Below are 10,240 nucleotides of genomic sequence, written 5' to 3' on the forward strand. Positions count from 1 at the left end.
GAATCGGCGGCGCGGCCCCTTGCCTTCCAGGTAGGTGTCCTAGCTGCACAGGGTACCCCTGGAGCGGATATGACGGTGCCCGTACCGGTGCCCGGGGGCATTGTGCGCGTCCGGAGGGCCGAGGACCCTTAGGGGCGCGCGGATGGGCAGCTTCGCTTTGGGCCCCTGGAGCATCATAGTCCTTGGGGGTCTCCCCTGACCGCATAACCTCTGCGACCGGGAGTCGGGGTTGGCGGTGCTAGTCCAGCCTGGCGGCTGAGGTAGGAGGGGGCGTCTGGGTCATGGTCCCCACTCGCCGCCCTCCCCTCCCGTCCTCGTGTCGGGGAATTCCGGCCGCCTGGCTCTCGTGCCCGCAGCCCCCGCGCGGGCTCCCCCAGGCTGCTGGGGAATGAAGCTGGGGCCGGCAGAGGGACTGATGTAATTGTCAGCAGAGAACGGAACCCGCGCGGGTGAGAGCGCCCGCGCCCGCGCCCGTTCCAGCTGACGCCTACGCCGCACCTTCCACGGAATCCGGGGAGTCGGGAGGAGCGGCCGGGGAAGTTGTGCATTTGGTTTGATTGTGCGCGTGCACTGCGGACTGCCCTCGCGGGGCACCCCTGCCCACTCGGCTGCTGGCGCCCCTGCAGCCTTCCCTGCAGCCTTCGTCCACACCCCGGCCAGGGCCGAATCTGCCCCCCCTGGTTCAGACCGGGACAGCTTTAGCATTGCAGTCAGGACGTGCTTCCCCTGCACCCAGCCGGCTACTGCCCGCAGCTCGCGTCGCCCGGGTATTTGGGGGAGGAGGAGATGGGAGACCTGGGGAGGAAGCCGGGAAGAAGTAATGACAGCAGCAGATTTTGAAAAAAAGCCTCTACTGAATGAATATAAGACACATCTGCATGACCTATACTGATTTGGTGGCAATCTGTGATATACCTGAACGGTAGCTTCAACAGACCTAAAGCTGGGGAAAGCATTACATAATGGATATGAAGCAATTGACATGAAACTAAGTGAACCCTCAGGAGTGTTAGATTATTTCTTCCCTCCCCCCCTCGGACCCAAAAGTCCTATAGGCCTTTTCTCTATTAGAATTTCCATTTTTCTATTGCTGGACTAGTTTTAGCAAATTGTATGTCGTATTCAGTTGTGATATTTTCCCAAATAAAATAATTTCTCTTGAATGTCTTTTCTTAAATTTAAAAACTGCATGCAAATGGATGGTAATGTATTACACAGCTAATTAAATGTGTTATTTCTTCAAAAGTCAAATGAGAAAATATCCCATCTTAATATCCTTAACTTTGTTTTCCTCTTGGCTATAATCCACCCACACCCCACTTGGCTTTTGGAAACATTTCTACAGTTTTAGGTACTGCAAGCTCACAGTGTTGATATTCCTTTCGAATGCTACAGCATTGCAGATACAAAGACTATTAATAAATGAAACAGAAGACCTCGCAGTAACTCAGAGTGAGCAGAGTTCCCAAGGTCGAAGGGAAGCTGCAGCGTAATTCCGCTCTAATCACCTACAGAGAATATGCATAGCTCTCATTGGGTTATAAGGAAGGCCCTGATTGGTGGAATATTATTCATATTATTCTTTTAACCCAAATTTCATGTTTTCCCCTAAAAATATTTTTTCTCTCAAAGTAGGAACAAAATATTTTGAAATTAAATCTTTGCTTTTAGAAAGTCTAAAAACCCTGTTTTTGCTCGTTTTCAGTTTTGATGAGATAACTCAATTATACATTCAGTGGATGTATTCATTTTGGGATATCTCAGTTTCAAATTATGACGGTTTATCAGTTGTCTCTTGGTTATATGATTTGGTTGGACTTTTACAGGATATGTTTTCTTGTCCCTAGATTGCTTTGGCTGTATGTTAGCTTTACTTGAAGAAGAAAGGTAAAGTACTTCCAGGATGAAGTGTTTGTGGTTGGATATCTGGACTACCATTGCAGAAATAGATCTAGGTTAATGTATAAGTAAATAAAAGTTTTATGCAACTTTATTCATGACACGGATGAGGGAAAAGATTTAAATTTTAAATCATTAAGTGGATAATTACTTATTGAGCACCATCTGTTCAAGACACTGGTCTAGGCATGTGGGAGATACAAATAAGAATAAAAAAGTCCCTGCCTTCAAGAGTTTGTCGTCTCGTTTGGGAGGACAATGCATGAATTCTCAAAATAAGGATTTTTTTCTTTTACTGCAATGTTTAAGTAATAATTATAACCCCCCCCCCCCTTTTAGTCTGTTTTTAATCTCGGGAAAAAGGTCTTATACTCTCTGTTGACATCTGCGACATTTCCCCCCTCCAACATTGTGTTATTAAGATTAATACATTATGTGTCTATAACAAATATTTCCCTGTTCTGCCAATTGCCTTTTTTTTTTTTGCATTAAAAAATATTGCAGAGTGCTGCTCGGATCATTCATGTTTCTGGGGCACTTGTGCAAGTGTTTTTCTTGGCCATATAACTAGGTATAGAATTTTTGATTTGTAGGGTATGTGAATATTTAACTTACTAAATATTAACAAATTACTAGTATTTCCCACAATTGTATTAATTTACATGAGCCAGGGAAACAAGCAAACACAAATCATCAAATACAATCAAGCATTTATATGTGTGTTGAAATATACTTATTTTTAAAGGAAGAGAATGATGAACTTTAAACTTAGGGTAACAGTTATCTTTTGGGGGAAACCAAAAGGATATGATGGGGAAGAACACATAGGTGCCTGTAAGTTATTGGTAATGATGTAGTTCTCAGGTGTGGTGGTAAGTTCATAGGTAATCATATTTTTTAAAAAGAGGGTCAGTCCAGCCAGTGTAGTTCTGTGATTCAGCATTGACTTATGAACCAGGAGATCATGGTTAGATTCCCAGTCAGGGCACTCGGTCCTTGGTGGGGTGCATGCAGAAGGCAGCTGATCAATGATGCTCATCATTGATGTTTCTATCTTTCTTTCCCTTCTTCTCTAAAATCAATAAAAATAAAGACATTAATGCTTTTTTTTTAAAGAGGGCCATGCATGGATCAGTGATAATTTTAAAGTTCTAAGGAAAAAGAAAATAAGGATAATACAGAGTCTTCATAAGGCAGAACAGGCTACTGCACCAAAAGACCCACACGGTGACAGTTGAGGGCTGAGGAAGCAGTCCCTGTGTACAGGCATGAGTTGCCAAGAGCTCATGGTGGAGACTGCAGGAAGGATGAGCAGGCCTTGCTGAAAAGAGGAAGGCCATCTCAGAGGAAATGATATGAACAGAAGTGGAGGAAGCCATATGAAATTGTCCAACAGTGAACCACTCAGAGGGTTCATAAAAACATCTAGGAAGCCCTAGCTGGTTTGGCTCAGTGGATAGAGCGTCGGCCTGTGGACTGAAGGGTTTCAGGTTTGATTACGGCCAAGGGCACATGCCCAAGTTGCGGGCTCGATCCCCAGTAAGGGGTGTGCAGGAGGCAGCCAATCAATGATTCTCATCATTGGTGTTTCTATCTCTTCCTTTCTGAGATCAGTCCTATATAATAAAGAGGTAATATGCAAATTGACCATCACACCCTCATACAAGATGGCTGCCCCCATGTGGACACAAGATGGCCACCACAGGATGGCTGGCAGGGGAGGGCAGTTGGGGGTGACCAGGCCGGCAGGGGAGGGCAGTTGGGGGCGACCAGGCTGGCAGGGGAGGGCAGTTGGGGGGAACCAGGCCTGCAGGCCTGCAGGGGGCAGTTGGGAGCGACCAGGCTGGCAGGGGAGGGCAGTTGGGGGCAACCAGGTCGGCAGGGGAGCAGTTAGGCCTTGATCATCCTGGCAGGGGAGTGGTTAGGGGCAATCAGGCAGGCAGGCGGGTGATCGGTTGGGAGCCAGCAATCCCGGATTGTGAGAGGGATCCCAGATTGGAGAGGGTGCAGGCTGGGCTGAGGGACAACCCCGCTCCAGTGCACAAATTTCGTGTACCGGGCCTCTAGTAATAATAATAATAAAAAACATCTAGGAAACAGGTGGATATGGGGGGTCAGGAGTGATGAAAGAGATCCAAGGGAGGGCCCCTAGTTAGGTTGATGATGGAGATGAGAGTCTCCATTTGCAGACAACTAAGAAGGGAATTCCTTCTGATAGAGCCAGTATCACAACATCTATATAGTAAGCTGACAAAAGGCAGAGCTAGGGAGGATAACCCAAATAGCTTAATATCCAGGACTATCTAACATTTTTTGGTGTTTGCTATTTTGATACCCATAACTTTGACTTTAACTCACTGGAAAGAAAAGGAAAGAATAGATAAAAATTAAATGACCTTGTGCTATATATTTTTCTATCTTTTTCTTTGTTATTCTTTTTCCATATACTAATATGAGAGAAAATCAGTCTAGAAGGAATTGAGTCAGAAATAGAACATCAACTCTTATTTTTTTTATCTTGCATCTTATCAAGGCAATTCTCACTGTAGCTCTGAAGACAGACCTATGTATCTTACCTTTTGAAAAGAGTGTGGAAAGAGAATGGAGAACAACAGCACTATATTTTTAGAATCTTTTTTTTTCTTTCAAAAATCAAACCTAAAATAAACCTGGCCTCAATTTCTAGCTGTGGCTTTACTTCCTATCTTTTAAACCAGTGCTTAAGTTTTATCATAAATTTGAAGAAGTTACCTTGATATTTTTTATACATAATACAGTGTTGCTACAAGTAACAAACTGTTATCAACTACAAAAGTCTGAAGAATAAAGTATCTAAAAGAACATTAAAATAAAAAGGTTTTGTTAAAACATCATTTCTGGAGATAAAGTCTAAAGTCTGATTTTATTTTAAATTAAGATACCATTTTTGTTTTTTGTTTATCTGGAGCAGCTAGACAAGTTTTCGTATATTCTCGCACCATAGGCAACAATCTGCACAATTTCTGTTGTATGATTTCCTTGGAATAGAAAAAAACAGCACAGTTTGAATGGCATGTTATGAAAAGACATTAATGAAATTCTTTTTGACTTCAGTAAACTTCAAATTGAAGAACTACAAAAAGAGTGTGATCTCCAAGGTAGGCCAACCAAACTAGGGTTCACGTGAAACTCCAGGAGGAGAGCAAGGGAGAAGGAGAGAGCAAAATCCACAAGAAACCAGGATAAAAGAATAGGAAGGTCAGGACAGGAAGTTGGTGGATATTATATCCTAGCTTGTCTCCCAGCCTCATTTCAAAAAGTGCCAACGGCCCTGGCTGGTGTGGCTCCATGGTTAGAGCATTGGCCCTCACACTGAAGGGTCAAGGGCACATACCTGGGTTGCAGGTTCGATCCCCAGCCCCAGTCGGGGCATGTGCAGGAGGCAGCCAGTCAATCTGTCTTTCTCACATTGATGTTTCTCTCTCTCTCTCTCTCCCCCTTCCTCCCTCCTTTCCACTCTCTCTAAAATCAATGGAGAAAATATCCTCAGGTGAATATTACCCACCCCCCCAAAAAAAAGTGCCAATAGAGGAAATAAATCTGAAGGCTTATGGAGATCAGATATTAGAGAAGAGGTATCTCTCTACATTTTAAATAAAAAGCTTTGAAAAATCTTAAAGAATACAGAACGCATAAGATAAAAGTGATAAATTAAACTCCATTAAAGAAAAGATAGTGTGTATAACAGTCAGAAGATAAAATATCTACACACCAGCAAAAAACCATTTATAACATGTGTCAGAGACAAGGAATAACTCTTTAATATCCAAAGAGTTCCTGTGTATCAATAAGAAAAATGACTGGTAATCTAATAGAAAAAGGGGCAAAGGCAATGAATAAACAGTTCATAGAAAAGGAACTACAAATGCTCAACTCAGGGTAAGAGAAATTAATTTTAAATTGATTAGTCCAGTGATTTTCATACCTATTTTTTTGTCATATCGGCAAAAAATTTATTTTTTTGGTGTGCCACGGAAATTTAGTAATTACCTTATGTGTGCCATAAAACAAAAAGGTTGAAAATCTCTGATGTAGTCTATTAAATTGGCAAAGATCTTGATGTTCGTTACTACTTTATGGTGACAAGGTTTTGGGGGAAACTGACAAGCTCAAACATTGTTGGTAGGGGTGTGAAATGGTCCAGCATCTGTGTAGCAATTTGGAAATATTGCCAAAATTAAAAATTTACCTACCTTCTCATCTCAGGAAACCTAAGAAGTTGTTCTACAGATATACTTGTACATCACAGAATGAATTTGCACAAAGACATCCATTGCAGCATTGTCTGTAAACAAAAGATTTAGAGAGAGCTAAATATCCATCAATATGGGATCACTTAAATAAATTATGAGGAGAAACAAAGCTAGGTAGCTGTTGAAAGGAATGAGGTCATTCTGTATTTGCTGATATGAAATGATCTCTAAGATACAAGGAAACAAGTCAAGTTGCAGGGTAGTGTATAGCCCTTGGGGTTTAATAGGAGTTTGTAGATATGTGCTTATGCTTGTAACTGTTAAGACTGTCTCTGGAAGGTGACCCAAGAAACTGATAATAGTGATTGCCTCTGGGGAAGAGAACTGGGTGGTTGGGGTGGGGGTGGGAAGGACACTTATTTCATACACCCTTTACCGCTGTTTGAATTTTTAAATATGTGAACTTATCTATTCAAATCAAGATAGCTTTTAAATTTCTTGAGGCTCACTTGTACTGTTCAAGAATGTTGAGTAGTTGTAACCCACAGCATCCCTTTGCAATGTTAGATCCATGGTAGTTGCCATAAAGACTCACCCTCACTGTCCAGTGGTGTGGCTTAGTGGTTGAGCATTGACCCTTGAACCAGGAGGTCACAGTTTGATTCTGGGTTGCAGGCTTGATCCCTGGTAGGGGGCAAGCAGGAAGCAGCGGATTGATGATTCTCTCACATCTCTGATGTTTCTAACTCTCTCTCCCTCTCCCTTCCTCTCTGAAATCAATTAAAAAAAAAAAAAAAAAAAAAAGACTCACCCTCACTACTACCCTGACAGGCTAAAGTTCAAGGAGGAGGGAAAATGGAAGCGGTTGCCCTTTGGGACAGGTTGGCACACCTTGGTTCCCTGTAATTGCCCTGCCCTTGCCACTGTGACCCCACCTAGCTGATTTTACAAGGGGCATTCTTTAGGACCTACCTGGGTGATGATGAGCGTTCATGGAGAACAGACTTCGAAGAAGGTGGTGGCAGAAGCCTAGACTGGGAGAACACAGAAATGGAGATGGTTTTGATTGCTACTCCAACTCCATCAGATGCAGCTTACAGTGATAAAATAGAGAAAACTGTTATTTTATGGGCCATGGCCTTGAGATTCTCTGCTACCCCTGAGTTTTGGTACGATGTCTAGGAATCTGCATTTTTAAAAGGTGGCCTTGGACCCTAGCTGGTTTGGCTCAGTGGATAGAGGGCCAGCTTGTGGACTGAAGGGTCCTGGTTCGATTCTGGTCAAGGGCATGTACCTTGCATGTGGTTAGGGCATGTGGAGAGGCAACCAGTCGGTCTCTCACATGGAAAAATATCTTCGGGTGAGGATTAACAACAACAACTAATGTGGCCTTGGTTTTGGGAGTTCATTCTGGGAATAATTGATCTCTTCTGCTTTTCTTCGTTTATTGATGAGAGTATCCCCCTTCATCCCTTAAAGTAACCATTTCCTGGAATAACTTTTATGGTATTATACTCTTAAACACATGCTTTCGTAAGAGTGATTGTTTCATTGTGCCTTTGTCCTCCTAGAGCCCACAAAGTGGTACCAAATATTAAGGTATAGAATAGTGAGACAACTCTGGCCAGGTAACTCAGTTGGTTAGATATGCCAAGGTTATTGGTTCAATCTCTGGGTCAGGGCACATACACGAAGCAACCAATGAATGCATAAAGAAGTGGAAAAACAAATCAGTGTTTCTCTCTCTTCCTCTCTCTTTATAAAATAAATTTCTAAAAAAAAAAAAAGGAATAGTAAAACAGAGAAAGCCAAGGTAGCAGCTTAATATTTGGTAGGTGATATCTTTGGGAAAAAGAAGTATTTGCTGATATAAATTTAATAAGCATGAGTTACATGAATTATACTGAAGAAAAGGAAAAACTTGGTGACAGTCGGAGGTATCATGCTGCAAAATAATTTTCCTAAAAGGAAATAAAAATAGTTTAATTATCATTAATACACATTTATGCAAAGTTAACAGACATAGCCCTTTATTAGGAATTGGTAATTTTAAATAAAAAATAGCTAAGTATACAGGAGGAAATGTTATATCAGTCTCTTTTTATTAACTTCTAGGCATGAAGTCAGGGTTAAATGTGTATCCTAATAAATGAATCAAGTAAATACTATGCATTCCTTTCCTTTGTGGAAGTTCTGATAATTTAGTGGCTGTTTTTTTTTTCAAACCATTTCATTTGGAAATTAGGAGGGATAGGCAGCAGCCTTGTAGTGGCGTTCCACCGGAGCGTCAGGTGCCAGAGCAGGGTGATGTGGAGAGCGAAAGTTGATGGATGGGGAAAGGTCAGAGAGGCTCGCTGTCACAGGGGAGGAAGCACTGGATGACCTTCGGGAGCGTGGCATTGTGCAGGACCTGTGGAAGTGTCTAGAAAACCCTTCCCATAACTTTCCGGGGCTATTAAAATTTCAGGATGCATTTGATCCTTAACTAGTATATCTAGTGTGTCTAATTTCTAGGGAATTTGGGAGGAATTTAACTGCATTTTTAAAAGAGATTTAGTAGCATATATTAAATACATTGGGGTAACAGTATTGTGCCCAACTGCTTCTTCTTGCCACACATTTAACGTCTTGTTAACTGCATTTCTTTAAGAGCTTCAGCATATATTAAATACATTGGGGTAACAGTATGGTGCCCAACTGCTTCTTCTTGCCACACATTTAACGTCTTCCCCCCCGCCATACATCCCTCTGTGAAAATAGCTACTATCTCATGGCACTTTGTATCGCAGTACACGGTGTTCCAGAGAAGCAGTATATATTTGACAGGAAGAGCCCTGGATAGGGACCATGGCTGCGCAAGTTCTGTCCCAGCTTCTCCACTTATTGAGCAGCCACTCTATACACTCGGGAAGCCTCATCTGCTAAATGAGGGTAAAATGGTGGTTGTTGAAGTGAGTTTTCTAACTTAGTACTTAGAGACAAAGTGCAATTATCAATCATTAATGAAACTTCTATTTACCTAGAAAACAAATGACCAGTGAACCAAAATGACTACATTTGGCTTTCGACTTGTTCAGCCATAGCTGATTTCTTGCTCACCTGCCTTGTGGTGCTATCAAATTCGGAAGTGCCTTGGACATGAAAAACAAATGTACAATTTTGTGACAGTTAGTTGTTTTTAATAGTCAACATTTTGGTTCTTTCAAAATTAGTTTATTATACTGTATTGGGCAAGTCTAAGAAATCTTAATTTCTGACCAATTTGGGATAAAAAAGACATCAGTCACCAAGGTCTCTCCGGCTGCCCTTCCCTCTCCCCACCTGGTGGCTTTTTGTTCCCTGTCAGCCCCCATTGCCTTACCATTGCTCTGTCCACACCAGTCTCTCTCTTCCCCATTTCTTCCATTTAGCACCCACCCCATCCTCCCTGAAACCCCCTGCAGTCCTGTCCCTGACAGGTCTGCAGCTTCTGCTTCCCCTGCTTCACTGGGCATCTTCCTTTGGTTGCCTGCTTGTGTGTTTTGTTCTCCCAAAAGGGGGAGCTCCTCTTTTAGGGCCGGGCCTCTTTCCTATGGCTTTCTGTCTTTAAAGCTCCCGAGAGGCCACTCTGTTGGACATCTGATTGCTTCCCTTGGAACACACTTCCCTGCTCTGCAGCGCCTCATTTTTCTGGCATTTTCAAGAGATGAAGTATTCCTCAGAGGTGACACCCCTATTAAACATGAACCTTCCTTCGCCCAACAGCAAAGCTTTTTTTAAAATGGAAAACTCGCTCAGATGGCGTGGCTCAGTGGTTGAGCATCTACCTATGAAGCAGGAGGTCACGGTTCCATTCCTGGTCAGGGCACATGCCTGGGTTTCGGGCTCCATCCCCTGTGTGGGGCATGCGGGAGGCAGCTGATCAATGATTCTCTCTCATCATTGATGTTTCTATCTCTCTCTCCCTCTCCCTTCCTCTCTGAAATCAATAAAGATATATTTTTTCAAAAATGGAAATCTCTCTAGAATGTTTTATGTATTTCACTTTAAAATTTGCTCCAACACCAGAGAGCCCCCCAATGTGTTGCCAGTGACTCCGGCTAAGAGTGCTCATGCCTTCCATAAAGACG

At 42.6% G+C, this 10,240-nt stretch overlaps 1 protein-coding gene across 1 annotated transcript in view; it reads left to right on the forward strand.

The window, feature by feature from the left end:
* Positions 1 to 10,240, forward strand: part of OSBPL6 (oxysterol binding protein-like 6) — a 173,492-nt gene continuing 163,252 nt past the window's right edge. The window contains exon 1 of the mRNA XM_005857627.2: positions 1 to 30. The gene's annotated coding sequence lies outside the window, so the exon portion shown is untranslated. The remainder of the gene's footprint in view (positions 31 to 10,240) is intronic.

This window comes from Myotis brandtii, unplaced genomic scaffold, assembly GCF_000412655.1.
Source record: "Myotis brandtii unplaced genomic scaffold, ASM41265v1 scaffold112, whole genome shotgun sequence".
NCBI classification, from domain to species: Eukaryota; Metazoa; Chordata; class Mammalia; order Chiroptera; family Vespertilionidae; genus Myotis; species Myotis brandtii.